This window comes from Pseudophryne corroboree, chromosome 1 (genome assembly GCF_028390025.1).
Source record: "Pseudophryne corroboree isolate aPseCor3 chromosome 1, aPseCor3.hap2, whole genome shotgun sequence".
NCBI classification, from domain to species: domain Eukaryota; kingdom Metazoa; phylum Chordata; class Amphibia; order Anura; family Myobatrachidae; genus Pseudophryne; species Pseudophryne corroboree.
This window is the reverse complement of record NC_086444.1, coordinates 273,719,091-273,739,742: the sequence shown is the minus strand read 5'-3', so window position 1 is coordinate 273,739,742 and position 20,652 is coordinate 273,719,091. Positions and strand designations below refer to the sequence as shown.

At 47.9% G+C, this 20,652-nt stretch overlaps 1 protein-coding gene and 1 pseudogene across 7 annotated transcripts in view; one reads left to right on the top strand and one right to left on the bottom strand.

Moving 5' to 3' along the window:
* The window catches only part of LYRM7 (LYR motif containing 7), a 168,577-nt gene that overhangs the window by 17,243 nt on the left and 130,682 nt on the right, over positions 1–20,652 (bottom strand). The window lies entirely within an intron of this gene.
* Positions 8,775–8,893, top strand: LOC134948628 (5S ribosomal RNA; annotated as a pseudogene).

Below are 20,652 nucleotides of genomic sequence, written 5' to 3'. Positions count from 1 at the left end.
CTTTTCCCTGTTGGCTCAGGGGAACCCCGATAATCAATTGCTGTTGACACAGCGTTTGAATTGCAGCTAGCACTACTTCCCGCTCTGGAGTAGAAGCTGGTAAGGCCGACTTGAAAAAATCGGCGTGGGGGCACCTCTTCGAATTCCAGCTTGTAGCCCTGAGAGACTATTTCTATCACCCAAGGGTCCACGTCTGACTGAACCCAGACTTGGCTGAATAGTCGAAGGCGTGCCCCCACCTGAGCGGACTCCCGCAGGGGAGCCCCAGCGTCATGCGGTGGACTTAGCGGAAGCCGGGGAGGACTTCTGCTCTTGGGAACCAGCCGCAGCAGGTGTCCTCTTGCCTCTACCCTTACCTCTGGCGAGGAAAGAGGAGCCCCGACCTCTTCTGGATCTATGCGACCGAAAGGACTGCATCCGATATTGTGGGGGTTTCTTTTGCTGTTGGGGAACAAAAGGTAAAAAGGTCGACTTACCCGCGGTAGCTGTAGAGATCAGGTCCGCGAGGCCGTCCCCAAACAATACATCTCCTTTGTAAGGTAAAACCTCCATATGCCTTTTTGAGTTTGCATCCCCCGTCCATTGGCGGATCCACAAGGCTCTTCTTGCCGAAATAGCCATAGCATTGGCTCTTGAACCCAGTAAACCAATGTCTCTTTGAGCGTCCCTCATATATAAGACTGCGTCCTTAATATGAGCTAATGTAAACAAAATTGTATCCCTATCTAGGGTATCAAGGTCAGCTGACAGTGTATCTGTCCAAGCTGCTACTGCACTACATACCCATGCCGACGCATTTGCCGGTCTAAGCAAAGTACCAGTATGAGTGTAGATAGACTTTAGTCTCTTGCCTAAGGTCCGCAGGGTCCTTGAGGGCCGCTGTGTCAGGGGACGGTAGCGCCACCTTCTTGGAAAGGCGTGTTAAGGCTTTGTCCACTGTGGGAGAGGATTCCCAATGTACCCTGTCCTGTGTAGGGAAAGGGTACGCCATAAGAACCCTTTTGGGAATCTGCAGTTTCTTATCTGGAGTTTCCCAAGCTTTTTCACATAACTCATTAATTTCATGGGAAGGAGGAAAGTTTATAACCTGTTTCTTTCCCTTAAACATGTGTATCCTCGTGTCGGGCACCGAGGGCTCATCAGTGATATGTAACATCTTTTATTGCAATAATCATGCACTGAATACTTTTTGTCACCCTGGGGTGCAACCTTACTTCATCATAGTCGACACTGGAATCAGAGTCCGTGTCGGTATCTGTGTCCCTTATTTGTGAGAAGGGACGTTTCTGAGACCCCGATGGGTCCTGTGAGTCGGCATAATCTGTAGATTGATTACCTGCCGACGCTCTGGACTCTGCTTTGTCCAGTCTTTCATGCAGTGAAGCTACACTAGCATTTAACATATGCCACATATTCATCCAATCCTGAGTCGGCACCGCCGACTGAGACACACCACTCATCTGTTCCACCTCCTCTTTGGATAAGCCTTCCGTTTCAGACATGCCGACACACGTACAGACACCCCCCACACACACTGGGATATAACTATAAGGGGACAATTCCCCAAAGAAGGCCCTTTGGAAAGACAGAGAGAGAGTATGCCAGCACACACCAGCGCCAACTGACCCAGGGAAAAAACCCCAAATAGCGCTTTTACTGTACATATAAATGTATACAGAATTCCCCACTCACTGCGCTTTAAATATGTGCCCCCCCTCTCTTATTTTCAGCCCTCTGATGCTCAGCAGGGGAGAGTCCAGGGAGCCAGCGTTCACTGCAGCCTCTGTGGAGAAAATGGCGATGGTTAGTGCTGAGGGATCAAGCTCCGCCCTCTCGCGCGGCGGGCTTCGGTCCCGCTCGATATTTTGAAAAAAAAAATGGCGGGGATTCGTAGTTTACTGCCCCGCAGCCTAACTACATGCTTCTTGCCTAAAAACAAGGTTTATTGCTGCCCAGGGCGCCCCCCCGCGCCCTGCACCCATCAGTGCCATGTGTGTGTGTAAATGTGGGAGCAATGGCGCGCAGCTACCTGCTGCGCGCTTACCTCATGAAGATCTGAAGTCTTCTGCCGCCTGACGTCTTCTTATGATCTGTCATACTCACCGGCTTCTTTTTTACGGCATCTGTGAGGATGGCGGCGCGGCTCCGGGACGAACCCCAGGGTGAGACCTGTGTTCCGACTCCCTCTGGAGCTAATGGTGTCCAGTAGCCTAAGAAGCAGAGCCCTTAACTCTTAAGAAGTGGGTCTGCTTCTCTCCCCTCAGTCCCACTATGCAGGGATTCTGTTGCCAGAAAATAAAAAACCTAACAAAATTCTTTTTACAGAAAACTCAGGAGAGCTCCTGTAATGCACCCTATCTCCTCTGGGCACAAGATCTAACGGATGTCTGGAGGAGGGGCATAGAGGGAGGAGCCAGTGCACACCATACTAGAAAGTTCTTTTAGGTGCCCATGTCTCCTGCGGAGCCCGTCTATACCCCATGGTCCTTACGGAGTCCCCAGCATCCTCTAGGACGTAAGATAAATCAAAATTAAAATCGTCTGAGGAGAAGCGTAAACTTGCCAATATGCCATTTACGACACGGAGTGGCAAGGAACGGCAGAGGCCCTCTCCTATGTTCCTCATGACTAGTGGGTCAGCTTCACATGAGGATGGAAGCACTCATCCTCCTGCTAGAAAACTTAAAAGACTTAAGATGGCAAAAGCACAGCAAAGAACTGTGCGTTCTTCTAAATCACAAATCCCCAAGGAGAGTCCAATTGTGTCGGTTGCGATGCCTGACCTTCCCAACACTGGACGGGAAGAGGTGGCGCCTTCCACCCTTTGCACGCCCCCTGCAAGTGCTGGATGGAGCACCCGCAGTCCAGTTCCTGATAGTTAAATTGAAGATGTCACTGTTGAAGTACACCAGGATGAGGATATGGGTGTTGCTGGCGCTGGGGAGGAAATTGACAAGGAGGATTCTGATGGTGAGGTGGTTTGTTTAAGTCAGGCACCCGGGGAGACACCTGTTGTCCGTGGGACGAATATGGCCATTGACATGCATGGTCAAAATACAAAAAAAAAAATCACCTCTTCGGTGTGGAATTATTTCAACAGAAATGCGGACAACTGGTGTCAAGCCGTGTGTTGCCTTTGTCAAGCTGTAATAAGTAGGGGTAAGGACGTTAACCACCTAGGAACATCCTCCCTTATACGTCACCTGGAGCGCATTCATCAGAAGTCATTGACAAGTTCAAAAACTTTGGGTGACAGCCGAAGCAGTCCACTGACAACTAAATCCCTTCCTCTTGTAACCAAGCTCCTGCAAACCACACCACCAACTCCCTCTGTGTCAATTTCCTCCTTAGACAGAAGAGCCAATAGTCCTGCAGGCCATGTCACTGTCAAGTCTGACGAGTCTTCTCCTGCCTGGGATTGCTCCGATGCATCCTTGAGTGTAACGCCTACTGCTGCTGGCGCTGCTGTTGTTGCTGCTGGGAGTCGATCGTCATCCCAGAGGGGAAGTCGGAAGACCACTTGTACTACTTCCAGTAAGCAATTGACTGTTCAACAGTCCTTTGCGAGGAAGATGAAATATCACAGCAGTCATCCTGCTGCAAAGCGGATAACTCAGGCCTTGGCAGCCTGGGTGGTGAGAAACGTGTTTCCGGTATCCACCGTTAATTCACAGGGAACTAAAGAATTGATTGAGGTACTGTGTCCCCGGTACCAAATACCATCTAGATTCCATTTCTCTAGGCAGGCAATACCGAAAATGTACACAGACGTCAGAAAAAGAGTCACCAGTGTCCTAAAAAATGCAGTTGTACCCAATGTCCACTTAACCACAGATATGTGGACAAGTGGACCAGGGCAGACTCAGGACTATAGGACTGCGACAGCCCAATGGGTAGATGTATTGCCTCCCGCAGCAAGAACAGCAGCGGCGGCACCAGTAGCAGCATCTCGCAAACGCCAACTCGTTCCTAGGCAGGCTACGCTTCGTATCACCGCTTTCCATAAGAGGCACACAGCTGACAACCTCTTACGGAAACTGAGGAACATCATCGCAGAATGGCTTACCCCAATTGGACTCTCCTGGGGATTTGTGACATCGGACAACGCCACCAATATTGTGCGTGCATTACATCTGGGCAAATTTCAGCACGTCCCATGTTTTGCACATACATTGAATTTGGTGGTGCAGAATTATTTAAAAAACGACAGGGGCGTGCAAGAGATGCTGTCGGTGGCCCGAAGAATTGCGGGCCACTTTCGGCATTCAGCCACCGCGTGCCGATGACTGGAGCACCAGCAAACACTCCTGAACCTGCCCTGCCATCATCTGAAGCAAGAGGTGGTAACGAGGTGGAATTCAACCCTCTATATGCTTCAGAGGATGGAGGAGCAGCAAAAGGCCATTCAAGCCTATACAGCTACCTACGATATAGTCAAAGGAGGGGGAATGCACCTGACAAGCGCAGTGGAGAATGATTTCAACGTTGTGCAAGGTTCTGCAACCCTTTGAACTTGCCACACGTGAAGTCAGTTCAGACACTGCCAGCCTGAGTCAGGTCATTCCCCTCATCAGGCTTTTGCAGAAGAAGCTAGAGAGATTGAAGGAGGAGCTAAAACAGAGCGATTCCGCTAGGCATGTGGGACTTGTGGATGGAGCCCTTAATTCGCTTAACCAGGATTCACGGGTGGTCAAAACCAGGATTCACGGGTGGTCAATCTGTTGAAATCAGAGCACTACATTTTGGCCACCGTGCTCTATCCTAGATTTAAAACCTACGTTGTATCTCTCTTTCTGGCAGACACAAGTCTGCAGAGGTTCAAAGACCTGCTGGTGAGAAAATTGTCAAGTCAAGCGGAACGTGACCCGTCAACAGCTCCTCCTTCACATTCTCCCGCAACTGGGGCTGCGAGGAAAAGGCTAAGAATTCCGAGCCCACCCGCTGGCGGTGATGCAGGGCAGTCTGGAGCGAGTGCTGACATCTGGTCCGGACTGAAGGACCTGCCAACGATTACTGACATGTCGTCTACTGTCACTGCATATGATTCTGTCACCATTGAAAGAACGGTGGAGGATTATATGAGTGACCGCATCCAAGTAGGCATGTCAGACAGTCCGTACGTATACTGGCAGGAAAAAGAGGCAATTTGGAGGCCCTTGCACAAACTGGCTTTATTTTACCTAAGTTGCCCCCCCTCCAGTGTGTACTCTGAAAGAGTGTTTAGTGCAGCCGCTCACCTTGTCAGCAATCGGCGTACGAGGTTACTTCCAGAAAATGGGGAGAGGATGATGTTCATCAAAATGAATTATAATCAATTCCTCCGTGGAGACATTCACCAGCAATTGCCTCCAGAAAGTACACAGGGACCTGAGATGGTGGATTCCAGTGGGGACGAATTAATAATCTGTGAGGAGGGGGATGTACACAGTGAAAGGGGTGAGGAATTGGACGATGAGAAGGAGGTGGACATCTTGCCTCTGTAGAGCCAGTTTGTGCAAGGAGAGATTGATTGCTTCTTTTTTGGTGGGGGCCCAAACCAACCAGTCATTTCAGTCACAGTCGTGTGGCAGACCCTGTCGCTGAAATGATGGGTTTCTTAAAGTGTGCATGTCCTGTTTATACAACATAAAGGTGGGTGGGAGGGCCCAAGGACAATTCCATCTTGCATGGGCCAGGTGTTTGTGTCGGCCACTTGGGTCGCTTAGCTTAGTCATCCAGCAACCTCGGTGCAAATTTTAGGACTAAAAATAATATTGTGAGGTCTAACTAATCTAACTCTTTCTGCACATGTTATATCTGCCTCCCCTGCAGTGCACATGGTTTGCCCAATTGCTATCAAAAATCCTGCTGCGATCAACTTGGAATTACCCCCATAATACAAGTAGCCTCTTGATATCCCGTTGCTAGTGTGTATAATTGCGCGCACCAAGAAAAATATCCTTTAATATAATCCCCTTCCAAATATATTATAATAGAGTGATATTTATACACTGTCTAAAATATTGATAAGGGACATTCCGGGTGTGTGGAACGCATTTGCGTTCCACACTGATTAGCACATCAGCTTTACATCCGGATTTGGGGGGTGATTGGCGGTGGAACGCATATGCGTTCCATAGACGTTTGTAGTGTATCCTGAGCGGAAGCGGAAGTGATGCGCTCCAGCGGAAATCGTGCGGCACACACATGCGGGGGTATTTAAGAGGCTCTTATTGAACAGGTATGCTAATTCCGCTGCACTAACTCCGCTTTGTTGCTACTGCTGTTGGCTTATAATGTTGAAAAGCTTGACAAAGGTTATTTACTAACCGAAACGTTGCACAATGTCTGTATGCAAACCTTGTGAAGCCTTGCATTTATTGGTACTGTGAGTATGGTATAAAAATGTTCTAAGCAAATGTCAAAAGTGACTTGGAGAGTGCCTATTTTTTGGACTTTGTCTATATACTGGAATCACTCTGAAAGGGGATTAACCTGTATAATGCACACCACCGTTGGATACTCTGATGAGAGTGCTGGAATATATACCGTATAAACTCGATTATAAGCCGACCTTTTCAGCACGTTTTTTTTGTGCTGAAAAAGCCACCTCGGCTTATAATCGAGTCAGCGTTAGGAGGGACACGGAGAGCGCAGCGCGCGGCTCTCCTGTGTCCCTCCTGCATCTCTGGCGGTGTGTGTGTTAAAGGAAGTGCACGAACCGGCACTTCCTTTAACACACGCCGCTGCCGCCGGAGACGCAGGAGGGACACAGGAGAGCCGCGCACTGCGCTCTCCGTGTCCCTCCTTCAGAAGACAGCGCGGGAGCGACGGAGGGTAAGTATCTAGCACTGTGGGGCACATCTGGCACTGTGGGGCACATCTGGCACTGTGGAGCATATCAGGCACATCTGGCACTGTTGGGCATATCTGGCACATCTAGCACTGTGGGGCATATCTGGCACTGTGGGGCATATCTAGCACTGTGGGGCATATCTAGCACATCTGGCACTGTGGGGCATATCTGGCAGGAGGGACACAGGAGAGCCGCGCACTGCGCTCTCCGTGTCCCTCCTTCAGAAGACAGCGCGGGAGCGACGGAGGGTAAGTATCTAGCACTGTGGGGCACATCTGGCACTGTGGGGCATATCAGGCACATCTGGCACTGTGGGGCATATCTGGCACTGTGGGGCATATCTGGCACTGTGGGGCACATCTGGCACTGTGGGGGCATATCTGGCACTGAGGGCTGTGTACGGCTAGAGCTGCATTTCCCACCCCAGGCTTATACTCGAGTCAATAAGTTTTCCCAGGTTTTTTGGGTAAAATTAGGTGCCTCAGCTTATATTCGGGTCGACTTATACTCGAGTATATATATATATATATATATATATATATATATATATATATATATATATATATATATATATATATATATATATATATATATGTCAATGTGCGGACCGGCACTCTTCCTAATGGGCTCAGGCGCTCTGGTGCCTCCAGAAAACATAGATGTTGTTTTTCCAGTGTTTTTGATGATTGCTCCTGTAGTCCAAATAACTGTTGGTGTCCACTGGTTTGATATAGTTTCTTGTGACGATTCTGTTGTCATTCCCCACGAGGATGAGATCCAAGAACTCTATCTGTACTTTGCTCACATTTGAAGTAAAGGTGAGATTCAGATCATTATGTGCCAGATAATTCGTAAAAAAGTTGTTAAAATCTTCCAATGGTACATTGGAAGATTTTAACAACTTTTTTTACCAACAGTTATTTGGACTACAGGAGCAATCATCAAAAACAGTGGAAAAACAACATCCCCTACTCCCAGTTCCACAGAATTAGAAGGAATTGCAGCGAAATAGAAGAGTGTAATGAACAACTGGAGAAATACAGAAATAGATTCCTGGACAAAAAGTATCCCATTAACATTCTTGACGAGGCGGTCAATAAGACAGGAACCTTGGAGAGGAACGACCTTCTAACGTACAAGAACAGGGAAACAAAGGACTCTACTGCTTTTATTACGACTTACAGTAGACATGAGAAACTCATCAGGCAATCATTGAAAACCCACTGGAACATTTTACTCATGGATCCTGTTTTAAAAGACATACTACCACTGCAACCTGAGATTGTTTTTAAGAAATCTAAAAATCTTAAGGACTTGGTGGCACCAAGCATGCTGAGATCTGTGACCAACAACAAGGAACCCCTTATCAGGTGTGTAGGTAGCTACAAGTGTGGACACTGCAATATCTGTAGATATATACACCCAAACATGAAAACCTTCTCTGCAACAGGTGATGTGAAAGAATTTAAGATCAAGGAGTACATGAACTGTAACTCAACCTCCGTTATTTACCTTTTGGAATGTGACTGTGGTAAGAAATACATTGGAAAGACGAAGAGACAGCTTAAACTAAGAATCCAAGAACATGTTCGGAATATAAAAAACAAGGTGGAAACACATGCGGTTTCCAAGCATTTTTTACTACACCATAACTCTAATCCTGACGCCCTAACGTACAAAGCCATAGAACATGTCACACTTGGCGAAAGAAGTGGCGACCTTGCGTACCTGCTATCCAGAAGAGAAATGTTCTGGATATTCCAATTAAAGACGATGCACCCAGCTGGATTCAACGAAAGTTATGAAATCTCTCCCTTTCTCTAGATATCTTCCCCCTTTCTTTTCTTGTAAATAAACATTGTGGTGTCTGGTTTTGGTTTCTTATTTCTAGACCCTTTAGTCCAGTTATGTATTCTTTAAGGGAACTTGTGCTAAGAAAGACTACAGCCATACCAAGATGGAACGCCCACTCTCGTCCGATCGTGGAAGCTAAGCATTTTATGGGCCTGGCCAGTATCAAGGAGGGTGACCTCCGGAGAAGACCAGGTGCTGTAGAAACAAGACATGCACATTGAAGTTTCTAATCACTAAATTGAATATCACTTAACACTTACGGATCCAAAAATACTTTTGGTGTTCCCCCCTCTATTCCTTCCTTTAATTGGTTATTCTAGGGACTGGTATATAATTTCTTTCATTCTTCGCACAAACACTTGAATAAGTATTCACACCTTTCTTTTTAAGATATTAATAATAAAAGACACAGGAGCTGTTGCATAGGCACTTTAATCATAATTTATTACAACCTAAATTTCACTTTTACTAGCTTGGGATAATATACTTTAATTATTCATATATAATATACATGTTGCTTTATATATGTATGTACATACATGTTCTTGAGTTCCTGGTAATTTATACATTTTTTTATTTCCCCTTCTTTCTATGTTTTTCTGGGCAAAACCTAGAGACCGGCGTAATAAGAGACTATATACTTATACATCGATTAAATGAAGAACATGAATCCACCTATAACTGTTAAAACCTTAAAGAATAATAATCCATCATTATGGCTCACTATTGAAAGACTATCTAAAAACGTCATTTGCGGTCCAAATGCGTCTCAATGTTTAACTGATCTCGGGACTACATCTGCTCTATGGGGTTTCATTGACCGGAAGTGAAGCGCGGCATGATAGACTGATTTCCCTGTCTGGAGTGCGTTCCACGGGACATATGGCTTCCTGTTCCCCACACGTGATGAGGCACGCGGGAGATGACGTGAATGTCAAGACGGGACTTCCTGTAAACACGACGCGGCTTCCCCTTACCCGGTACCGGACGCCGTAATTGGCGCATGCGCAGAAGATCCCGTCCCACCACAGGAAGTGGGGCGGAAGTAACCCTTTCTAGTAAACCCCGCTATTAGTAGTACTTTACACTCACTAAACCACTCGTTTTCAAATTTAACAGTGTTGGTTAGCTTTGTTTTAAATATCCATACTACATATATTGATTTTATCTAAATATGCTACTTATTACTAATATATGCTCCCTAAACATCACTTTGGGAGGAAGTGATGTCACACCTAGTTTCCCAATTAGTAAAAGGTATAAATACAAGACATGTCCCAATGACATTACCCTTGATGAAGTCCTGACGGACGAAACGCGTTGGTCATTCCATGATCATTTCCAGACTGACCTCCTCTATCAAAGATAAGCACTTTATACCTATATATTAATTTTTATATGTACTTTGTACTATTATTATTTCACTCTCATGTTTTCCATTTTTATATGAACTTTTTTGCTTAAGCCATTTTTTAATGAAATCAGACTGTGTTTTGTAAATTAAATATGATTTTTTGTAATAATTTTTTTTTAAGTTCCATTACAATAGACACCATTGGTCGCTGATGCCCATATTCCTGTTTTTATATATTTATATATATATATATATATATATATATCTATCTCTGTCTATATAAGTATTGTGTGTGTGTGTGTGTGTGTGTGTGTGTGTGTGTATATTTTCTCTCTCGAGTCAGCATACTCGTACAATATATTCTGGAAACAGTATACTCTGTCTCAACTAACGCTGTCTGTAGAAAGACATGTAGAATACTTAAGTGTTTGTAAAGTTTCAGCGCTGTATACAGGCGGCTTTACAAGGGAGACCTTGCCCTGAAGTCCCGGAGACCAGCCGCAGCTATGCTCAGAAGATGACGCCTAGCGTCTCAGTCAGAGAGTGAGGGAGTGTGAGGCAGCTTCAGGGCGGGAAAATCTGTGAGGAGATGGCGCCCTGGACCGGGGGAATGGGCTACAGGTCAAACGCCATCTCCCCTATGCTGGACTTCCACCCTGGGTATTGTGAGCCTTATTAAATGGGGTGTTGGTACACCCGACCTGTAACCCGACGCCCCGGTGGTATAATGGGGTCCCTGCCCAGTGACAGTGTGCACACCAGCGCTGTGACCCGTCTCCCCAGGTTGCGGACGGAACGTGATTTAATCGCGGGTCCCGTCTGGGAGATCCTCTTACCTCCTCTTCCCTGTAGCAACCACGCAAACCAGGAGAGCAGTCTACAACTCTGTGCCTAAGCCGGACGTCTCTGCCGCAAGTACCCGGGAACGGAGTAGCGAGAGTATGCAATGCCGCTTGGGAGGTGATGGAGCTGCAGCGCTGAAGTGTCACCATGACATACAGCGCTGACAGCCAAGCCAGAAATAGGACATTTTTCTAGAAGCTTTTTTCAGGGCTGCCCAGTGCACACCCCCTGTTAAGTGAACTGCTGATGCAGGCACCAACTGGAAATGCCTGGAGGCGGGGTTATAGAGGAGGCCCCAATGCATCCTGGGACAGCCTAAAGCTTTAGCCTGTTGGTGCCTCTGGATCAAGATCCACTCTACACCCCAATGTTTCCCTGTGGAAACCAATGTTCCCTGCTGCAGAAATATTTTATCTTCTTTATGGCTAAATACATATGTATATATTTTATTGTTCTCTATTAAAGAGGCACATACACACCTCACAGGACAGATAAAAATAGAAAAAAAATCCAACTAATACGACATACATTTGTTCATCCTGGAAGAAAAATCTGAAAAATTATACCATTATAGGATGACTAGATAGAAATGTGTCTAGCTCTAGGGGATATATTCTTAACTGGAAAGGCAAATTTGTAAATGCTAGGAATAATGTACACTGGTATCTTATTATAGGTCTGGTTGTAGTCACTGCACCCTACAATAATCACAGTGATTAAATGAACAATGTGCTTCACCTGCGCTACAAAACACTTAAGCAGCTAAAAGCACTGATGGAGTTCACGCTTTATACACTCCTAAAGCACATATGAGAAATGAAAAAATAAGATTTTACACTTACCGGTAAATCTATTTCTCGTAGTCCGTAGAGGATGCTGGGGACTCCGTAAGGACCATGGGGAATAGACGGTCTCCGCAGGAGACATGGGCACTTTAAGAAAGACTTTTGATTCTGGGTGTGCACTGGCTCCTCCCTCTATGCCCCTCCTCCAGACCTCAGTTAGGGAAACTGTGCCCAGAGGAGATGGACAGTACGAGGAAGGATTTTGTTAATCCAAGGGCAAGATTCATACCAGCCACACCAATCACACCGTATAACTTGTGATAAACTACCCAGTTAACAGTATGAACAACAACATAGCCTCGGTTCAACCGATTAACCAACACATAACCCTTATGTCAGGAATAACTATATACAAGTCTTGCAGAAGTAGTCCGCACTTGGGACGGGCGCCCAGTATCCTCTACGGACTACGAGAAATAGATTTACCGGTAAGTGTAAAATCTTATTTTCTCTAACGTCCTAGAGGATGCTGGGGACTCCGTAAGGACCATGGGGATTATACCAAAGCTCCCAAACGGGCGGGAGAGTGCGGATGACTCTGCAGCACCGATTGAGCAAACAGGAGGTCCTCCTCAGCCAGGGTATTAAACTTATAGAACTTTGCAAAGGTGTTTGACCCCGACCAAGTAGCTGCTCGGCACAACTGTAATGCCGAGACCCCTCGGGCAGCCGCCCAAGAAGAGCCCACCTTCCTAGTGGAATGGGCCTTAACCGATTTAGGCAATGGCAATCCTGCCGTAGAATGTGCCCGCTGAAACGTGTTACAGATCTAGCGAGCAATAGTCTGCTTTGAAGCAGGAGCGCAAACCTTGTTGGCTGCATACAGGACAAATAGTGCTTCTGTTTTTCTGACTCTAGCCGTTCTGGCCACGTAAATTTTCAAAGCCCTGACCACATCCAGGGGCTCGGAATCCTCCAAGTCACGCGTAGCTACAGGCACAACAATAGGTTGATTCATATGAAAGGATGAAACCACTTTAGGTAGGAAATAAGGACGAGTCCGCAATTCCGCCCTATCCACATGAAAAACCAGATAGGGGCTTTTATTGGATAAAGCCGCCAATTCCGAGACTCGCCTAGCCGAAGCCAAGGCTAGCAATATGACCACCTTCCAAGTGAGATATTTTAACTCCACCGTTTTGAGTGGTTCAAACCAATGTGACTTAAGAAAACTTAACACCACGTTAAGATCACAAGGCGCCACCGGAGCTACAAAAGGAGGCTGAATATGCAGCACTCCCTTCACAAATGTCTGCACTTCAGGAAGAGAAGCCAATTCTTTTTGAAAGAAAATGGATAAGGCCGAAATTTGAACCTTTATGGACCCTAATTTTAGTCCCAAATTCACTCCTGTTTGAAGGAAGTGAAGGAGACGGCCCAAATGAAACTCCTCCGTAGGCGCAGTCCTGGCCTCACACCAAGAAACATATTTTCGCCATATACGGTGATAATGTTTCAATGTCACATCCTTCCTAGCCTTGATCAGGGTAGGAATGACTTCCTCCGAAATACCTTTTTCTGCTAGGATCCGGCGTTCAACCGCCATGCCGTCAAACGCAGCCGCGGTAAGTCTTGGAACAGACAGGGCCCCTGCTGCAGCAGGTCCTGCCTTAGAGGAAGAGGCCACGGATCTTTTGTGAGCAACTCTTGCAGATCCGGATACCAAGTCTTTCGTGGCCAATCTGGAACAATGAGGATTGTTTTCACCCTTCTTTGTCTTATTATTTTCAACACCTTGGGTATGAGAGGCAGAGGAGGGAACACATAGACCGATCTGAACACCCATGGTGTCACCAAAGCGTCTACCGCTACCGCTTGAGGGTCTCTTGACCTGGCGCAATACCTCTTTAGCTTCTTGTTGAGCCGGGACGCCATCATGTCTATCTGAGGCAGTCCCCACCGACCCGCGATCTGTGCGAAGACTTCCTGATGAAGTCCCCACCCTCCCGGATGCAGGTCGTGTCTGCTGAGGAAGTCCGCTTCCCAGTTGTCCACCCCCGGGATGAACACTGCTGACAGTGCACTTACATGACCTTCCGCCCAGCGAAGAATCCTGGTGGCCTCTGTCATGGCCACTCTGCTCCTTGTGCCGCCTTGGCGGTTTACATGAGCCACTGCCGTGACATTGTCCGACTGAATCAGAACAGGTTTGTCCCGAAGTAATGCCTCCGCTTGACGTAGGGCGTTGTATATGGCCCTCAACTCCAAGACATTTATGTGGAGACAAGTCTCTAGACTTGACCAGAGACCTTGAAAATTTCTTCCCAGAGTGACTGCACCCCAACCTCGGAGGCTTGCGTCCGTGGTCACCAGGATCCAATCCTGAATGCCGAATCTGCGACCCTCTAAGAGGTGAGCACTGTGTAGCCACCACAGGAGAGACACCCTGGCTCTGAGAGACACCCTGGCTCTGGGAGACAAGGTGATCTTTTGATACATCTGTAGATGAGACCCGGACCACTTGTCCAGTAGGTCCCATTGAAAAGTCCTCGCATGGAACCTGCCGAAGGGAATGGCCTCGTAAGATGCCACCATCTTCCCCAGGACTCGAGTACAGTGATGCACTGAAACCTTTTTTGGCTTCAACAGGTCCTTGACCAGAGTCATGAGCTCCTGAGCCTTTTTCATCGGAAGAAAAACCTTTTTCTGTTCTGTGTCCAGAACAGGCCCAAAAAGGTCAGACGCGTTGTAGGAACCAGCTGGGACTTCGGAATATTGAGAATCCAGCCGTGCTGCTGCAACGTTCTCACAGACAGTGACACGCTGTTCAGTAACTTCTCTCGGGATCTCGCCTTTATGAGGAGATCGTCCAAGTATGGGATAATTGTGACACCCTGCTTGCGCAGGAGCACCATCATTTCCGCCATTATCTTGGTGAAAATTCTCGGGGCCGTGGAAAGCCCAAACGGCAACGTCTGAAATTGGTAATGACAGTCCTGTACCGCAAATCTCAGGAACGCCTGGTGAGGAGGAAAAATCGGAACATGAAGGTATGCATCCTTTATGTCCAGGGAAACCATCCAATCCCCCCCCTCCAGGCTGGCGATGACCGCTCTGAGCGATTCCATCTTGAACTTGAACTTTTTTTAAGTACAGGTTCAGGGATTTTAGATTCAAAATGGGTCTGACCGAACCGTCTGGTTTCGGGACCACAAACAGGGTTGAGTAATACCCCTTTCCTTGCTGGAGAAGAGGAACCTTGACTATCACCTGCTGAAGATCCAATTTTTGAATTGCAGATAACACCAACTCCCTCTCTGACGGAGAAGCCGGCAGAGCCGATTTGAAAAACCGGCGAGGAGGCATCTCTTCGAATTCCAGTCTGTATCCCTGAGAAACAACCTCTATTGCCCAGGGATCCACCTGTGAGCGAACCCAGACGTGGCTAAAAATTCGAAGACGTGCCCCCACCTGAGCAGACTCCCCCAGGGGAGCCCCAGCGTCATGCGGTGGATTTTGCAGACGGAGGGGAGGACTTCTGGTCCTGGGAACTAGCTGTGTGCGGCTTTTTTACCTTGCCTTTACCTCTGGTAAGAAAGGACGATCCCCGTACCTTCTTGCTTTTATTTGAACGAAAGGACTGCATTTGAAAATGAGGCGCCTTCTTAGTATGTTGCGGGGGAACATAAGGTAAAAAATTAGATTTACCAGCTGTAGCAGTAGAGACCAGGTCCGAGAGGCCTTCTCCAAACAACTCCTCCCCCTTGTACGGCAACGACTCCATATGCCGCTTTGAGTCGGCATCTCCCGTCCACTGTCGGGTCCATAAGAGTCGCCTAGCAGAAACAGACATAGCATTTATTCTGGAGCTCAGTAAACAAATGTCTCTTTGTGCATCCCTCATATATAATGCTGCATACTTGATATGCGCTGGGGTCATTAGAATGGTATCCTTATCTAGGGCATCAATCTCATTAGATAAGGAATCGGTCCATGCTGCGACAGCACTACAAACCCAGGCCGATGCCATCGCCGGTCTAACAATAGTACCGGAATGTGTGTAAATGTACTTCATGGTAACTTCCTGCTTACGATCAGCAGGATCTTTGAGGGTAGCCGTATCCTGGGAAGACAGTGCCACCTTCTTGGATAAGCGTGTGAACGCCTTGTATACTTTAGGCGAAGATTCCCATCATATCCTATCCTTTTGTGGGAAGGGATACGCCATAAGAATCCTTTTGGGAACTTGTAATCTCCTGTCTGGAGATTCCCAAGCCTTTTCGCACAATTCGCTTAGCTCAAATGAGGACGGAAAAGTGACCTCAGGTTTTTTCTCTTTATACATGTGCACCCTCGTGTCAGGGACAGGGGGTTCCTCAGTGATATGCAAAACCTCTTTAATCGCAACAATCATGCAACGAATACCTTTAGCCACTTTTGGCTGTAATTTTGCATCCTCATAGTCGACACTAGAAACTGAATCTGTGTCGGTATCTGTGTCAGTGATCTGGGATAATGTGCGTTTCTGAGACCCAGAAGGTCCCGGTGCCACTGGGATCTGACAACCTGACTGATCCCTAGCCTCAGTCTTGTCTAATCTCTTATGCAATAAATTTACATCAGCATTCAAGACATTCCACATATCCACCCAGTCCGGTGTCGGCGGTGCCGACTGCGACCCTACATTCATGCACTCCCCCTCCTCCTTAGGCGAGCCTTCATCGTCAAACATGCCGACATGCGCGTACCGACACACTCCCACACACACAGGGAATCTATTTTCTGAAGACAGGATCCCCCTTAGGCCCTTTGACAGAGAGAGAGTATGCCAGCACACACCCCAGCGCTATATGACCCAGGAGAAAAACACAGAATGTTTACCCAGTAGCGCTGTAGTATATATATTTGCCAATTATGTGCCCCCCCCTCTACTTTAAAACCCTTCTGTCAAGCAGGGGAGAGTCCAGGGAACTTCCTCTCAGCGGTGCTGTGAAGAAAAAATGGCGCTGGTGAGTGCTGAGGGAGAAGCCCCGCCCCCTCGGCGGCGGGCTTCTGTCCCGCTCAAAGTTTGTAAAATATGGCGGGGGCTCTTTTATATACATGTACAGTGCCCACCTGTACATGTATATAGGTTATTTTGCCATAGGAGAGGTATTTATTGCTGCCCAGGGCGCCCCCCCTGCGCCCTGCACCCTTACAGTGACCGGAGTGTGTGAGGTGTAATGGAGCAATGGCGCACAGCTGCCGTGCTGTGCGTTACCTCAGTGAAGCACCCGAAGGCTTCTGCCGCCTTAGCTTTCTTCGCTTCTTCCGGCTCTGTGAGGAGAACGGCGGCGCGGCTCTGGGATGAACGCCCAGGACGAACCTGTGTTCCACTCCTTCTGGAGCTAATGGTGTCCAGTAGCCGAGAAGCAGAGCCTATCATTTAAGTAGGTCTGCTCCTCTCTCCTCAGTCCCTCGATGCAGGGAGCCTGTTGCCAGCAGTGCTCCCTGATAATAAGAAAAAATCCTAACAAAAATGCTTTCTTAGCAGGGAACTCAGGAGAGCTCCCTGCAGTGCACCCATCTTCCTCTGGGCACAGTCTAAAACTAAAACTGAGGTCTGGAGGAGGGGCATAGAGGGAGGAGCCAGTGCACACCCAGAATCAAAAGTCTTTCTTAAAGTGCCCATGTCTCCTGCGGAGCCCGTCTATTCCCCATGGTCCTTACGGAGTCCCCAGCATCCTCTAGGACATTAGAGAAATAAGAGGATGCTGGGGACTCCGTAAGGACCATGGGGTATAGACGGGCTCCGCAGGAGACATGGGCACTACAAAGAACTTTTAGTATGGGTGTGCACTGGCTCCTCCCTCTATGCCCCTCCTCCAGACCTCAGTCAGAGAACTGTGCCCAGAGGAGATGGACAATATGAGGAAAGGATTTTGTTAATCTAAGGGCAAGATTCATACCAGCCCACACCAATCATATCATATCATACAACCTGGAATATACGCAACCAGTTAACAGTATGAACAACAAACAGTATCAGTCAAAGACCGATTCCAACTGTAACATAACCCTTATGTAAGCAACAACTATATACAAGTCTTGCAGATTTAGTCCGCACTGGGACGGGCGCCCAGCATCCTCTACGGCAGGCATTCCCAACCACGGTCCTCAAGGCACACTAACAGTGCAGGTTTTAGTGATATCCAGGCAGCAGCACAGATGGTTAAATCAAAATAACTGAGCTACTAATTAAGTCACCTGTGCTGAAGCCTGGATATCACTAAAACCTGCACTGTTAGTGTGCCTTGAGGACCACGGTTGGGAAACACTGCTCTACCGACTAGGAGAAAAAGATTTACCGGTAGGTTTAAAATCTTATTTTCTCTTACGTCCTAGAGGATGCTGGGGACTCCGTAAGGACCATGGGGATTATACCAAAGCTCCAAACCGGGCGGGAGAGTGTGGATGACTCTGCAGCACCGACTGAGCAAACGCAAGGTCCTCCTCAGCCAGGGTATCAAACATGTAGAATTTTGCAAAAGTGTTTGAACCCGACCAAGTTGCTGCTCGGCGAAGCTGTAATGCGAGACGCCTCGGGCAGCCGCCCAAGAAGAGCCCACCTTCATAGTGGAATGGGCCTTTACAGAATTTGGCAACGGCAATCCAGCCGTAGAATGAGCCTGCTGAATCGTGTGACAGATCCAGCGAGCAATAGTCTGCTTAGAAGCAGGAACGCCAACCATGTTGGCTGCATACAGGACAAACAGAGCCTCTGTTTTCCTAACCCTAGCCGTCCTGGCTACATAAATCTTTAAGGCCCTGACCACATCCAGGGACCTGGAGTCCTCCAAGTCACCCGTAGCCACAGGCACCACAATAGGTTGGTTCATGTGAAAAGAAGAAACCACCTTAGGCAAAAATTGAGGAAGTGTCCTCAACTTAGCTCTATCCACATGGAAAATCAAATAGGGGCTCTTGTGGGACAAGGCCGCCAATTCGGACACCCGCCTTGCAGATGCCAAGGCCAATAACATGACCACCTTCCACGTGAGAAATTTTAATTCAACTGTTTGAAGAGGTTCAAACCAGTGAGACTTCAGGAAGTCTAAGACCACGTTAAGGTCCCACGGTGCCACTGTGGGCACAAAAGGGGGCTGGATGGGCAGCACTCCCTTCACAAACGTCTGGACTTCTGGGAGAGAAGCCAATTCCCTCTGAAAGAAGATAGATAAGGCCGAAATCTGTACCTTAATGGAGCCTAACTTCAGGCCCATATCCACTCCTGTCTGTAGAAAGTGGAGAAATCGGCCCAGATGGAAATCTTCCGCAGGAGCATTCTTGGCTTCATGCCAAGAAACATATTTCCTCCAGATACGGTGAAAATGCTTTACCGTCACCTCCTTCCTAGCCTTTAGTAGAGTAGGGATGACTTCCTCCGGAATACCTTTGTCAGCTAGGATGCGGCGCTCAACCGCCATGCCGTCAAACGTAACCGCGGTAAGTCTTGGAACACACATGGCCCCTGCTGTAACAGGTCCTCTCTGAGAGGAAGAGGCCACGGATCTTCTGTGAGCATTTCCTGAAGATCTGAGTACCAGGCCCTTCGAGGCCAATCTGAAACAATGAGTATTGCCTGCACTCTCCTTTGTCTTATGAGTCTCAATATTTTTGAGATGAGAGGAAGAGGAGGAAACACATAGACCGACCGAAACACCCATGGTGTCACTAGAGCGTCTACTGCTACTGCCTGAGGGTCCCGTGACCTGGCACAATACCTCCGAAGCTTCTTGTTGAGGCGTGACGCCATCATGTCTATTTGAGGAATTCCCCAAAGACTTGTTATCTCTGCAAAAACTTCTTGATGAAGTCCCCACTCTCCTGGATGGAGATCGTGTCTGCTGAGGAAGTCTGCTTCCCAGTTGTCCACTCCCGGAATGAAGACAGCTGACAGAGCGCTTACGTGATTTTCCACCCAGTGAAGAATCCTGGTGGCTTCCGCCATCGCCACTCTGCTCCTTGTCCCGCCTTGGCGGTTTACATGAGCCACGGCTGTGACGTTGTCCGATTGAATTAGAACCGGGAGGCCCCCGAAGAAGATTCTCCCCTTGTCGTAGGCCGTTGTATATGGCCCTCAACTCGAGTATGTTGATGTGTAGACAAGCCTCCTGGCTTGACCATAGTCCATGAAAATTTCTTCCTTGTGTGACTGCTCCCCATCCTCGGAGGCTCGCATCCGTGGTCACCAGAACCCAGTCTTGAATGCCGAACCTGCGACCCTCTAGGAGGTGAGCACTCTGCAGCCACCACAGGAGAGACACCCTGGCCCTGGGGGACAGGGATATTCTCTGATGTATTTGTAGATGAGACCCGGTCCACTTGTCCAGAAGATCCCACTGGAAAGTCCTCGCATGAAACCTGCCGAAGGGGATGGCCTCGTAGGCTGCCACCATTTTTCCCAGTACTCGAGTGCATTGATGAACAGACACTCTTTTTGGATTTAGCAGGTCTCTGACCATGGTCTGGAGATCCTGGGCTTTTTCCAACGGGAGAAAAACCCTCTTTTGTTCCGTGTCCAGAATCATGCCTAGGAACGATAGCCGAGTCGTTGGAATCAATTATGATTTTGGCAGATTGAGAATCCAACCGTGCTGTTGCAGCACTTTCAAGAAGAGCGACACGCTCTCCAGCAATTTGTCTCTCGATCTCACCTTTATCAGGAGATCGTCCTAGTATGGGATAATTGTGACTCCCTGCCTGCGCAGGAGCACCATCATCTCTGCCATTACCTTGGTGAAAATCCTCGGGGCCGTGGAAAGCCCAAACGGCAACGTCTGAAACTGGTAATGACAGTCCTGTACAGCGAATCTCAGGTACTCCTGATGAGAGGGATATATGGGGACATGAAGGTATGCATCCTTTATGTCTAGTGACACCATAAAATCCCCCCCTTCCAGGCTGGATATTACCGCTCGGAGTGATTCCATCTTGAATTT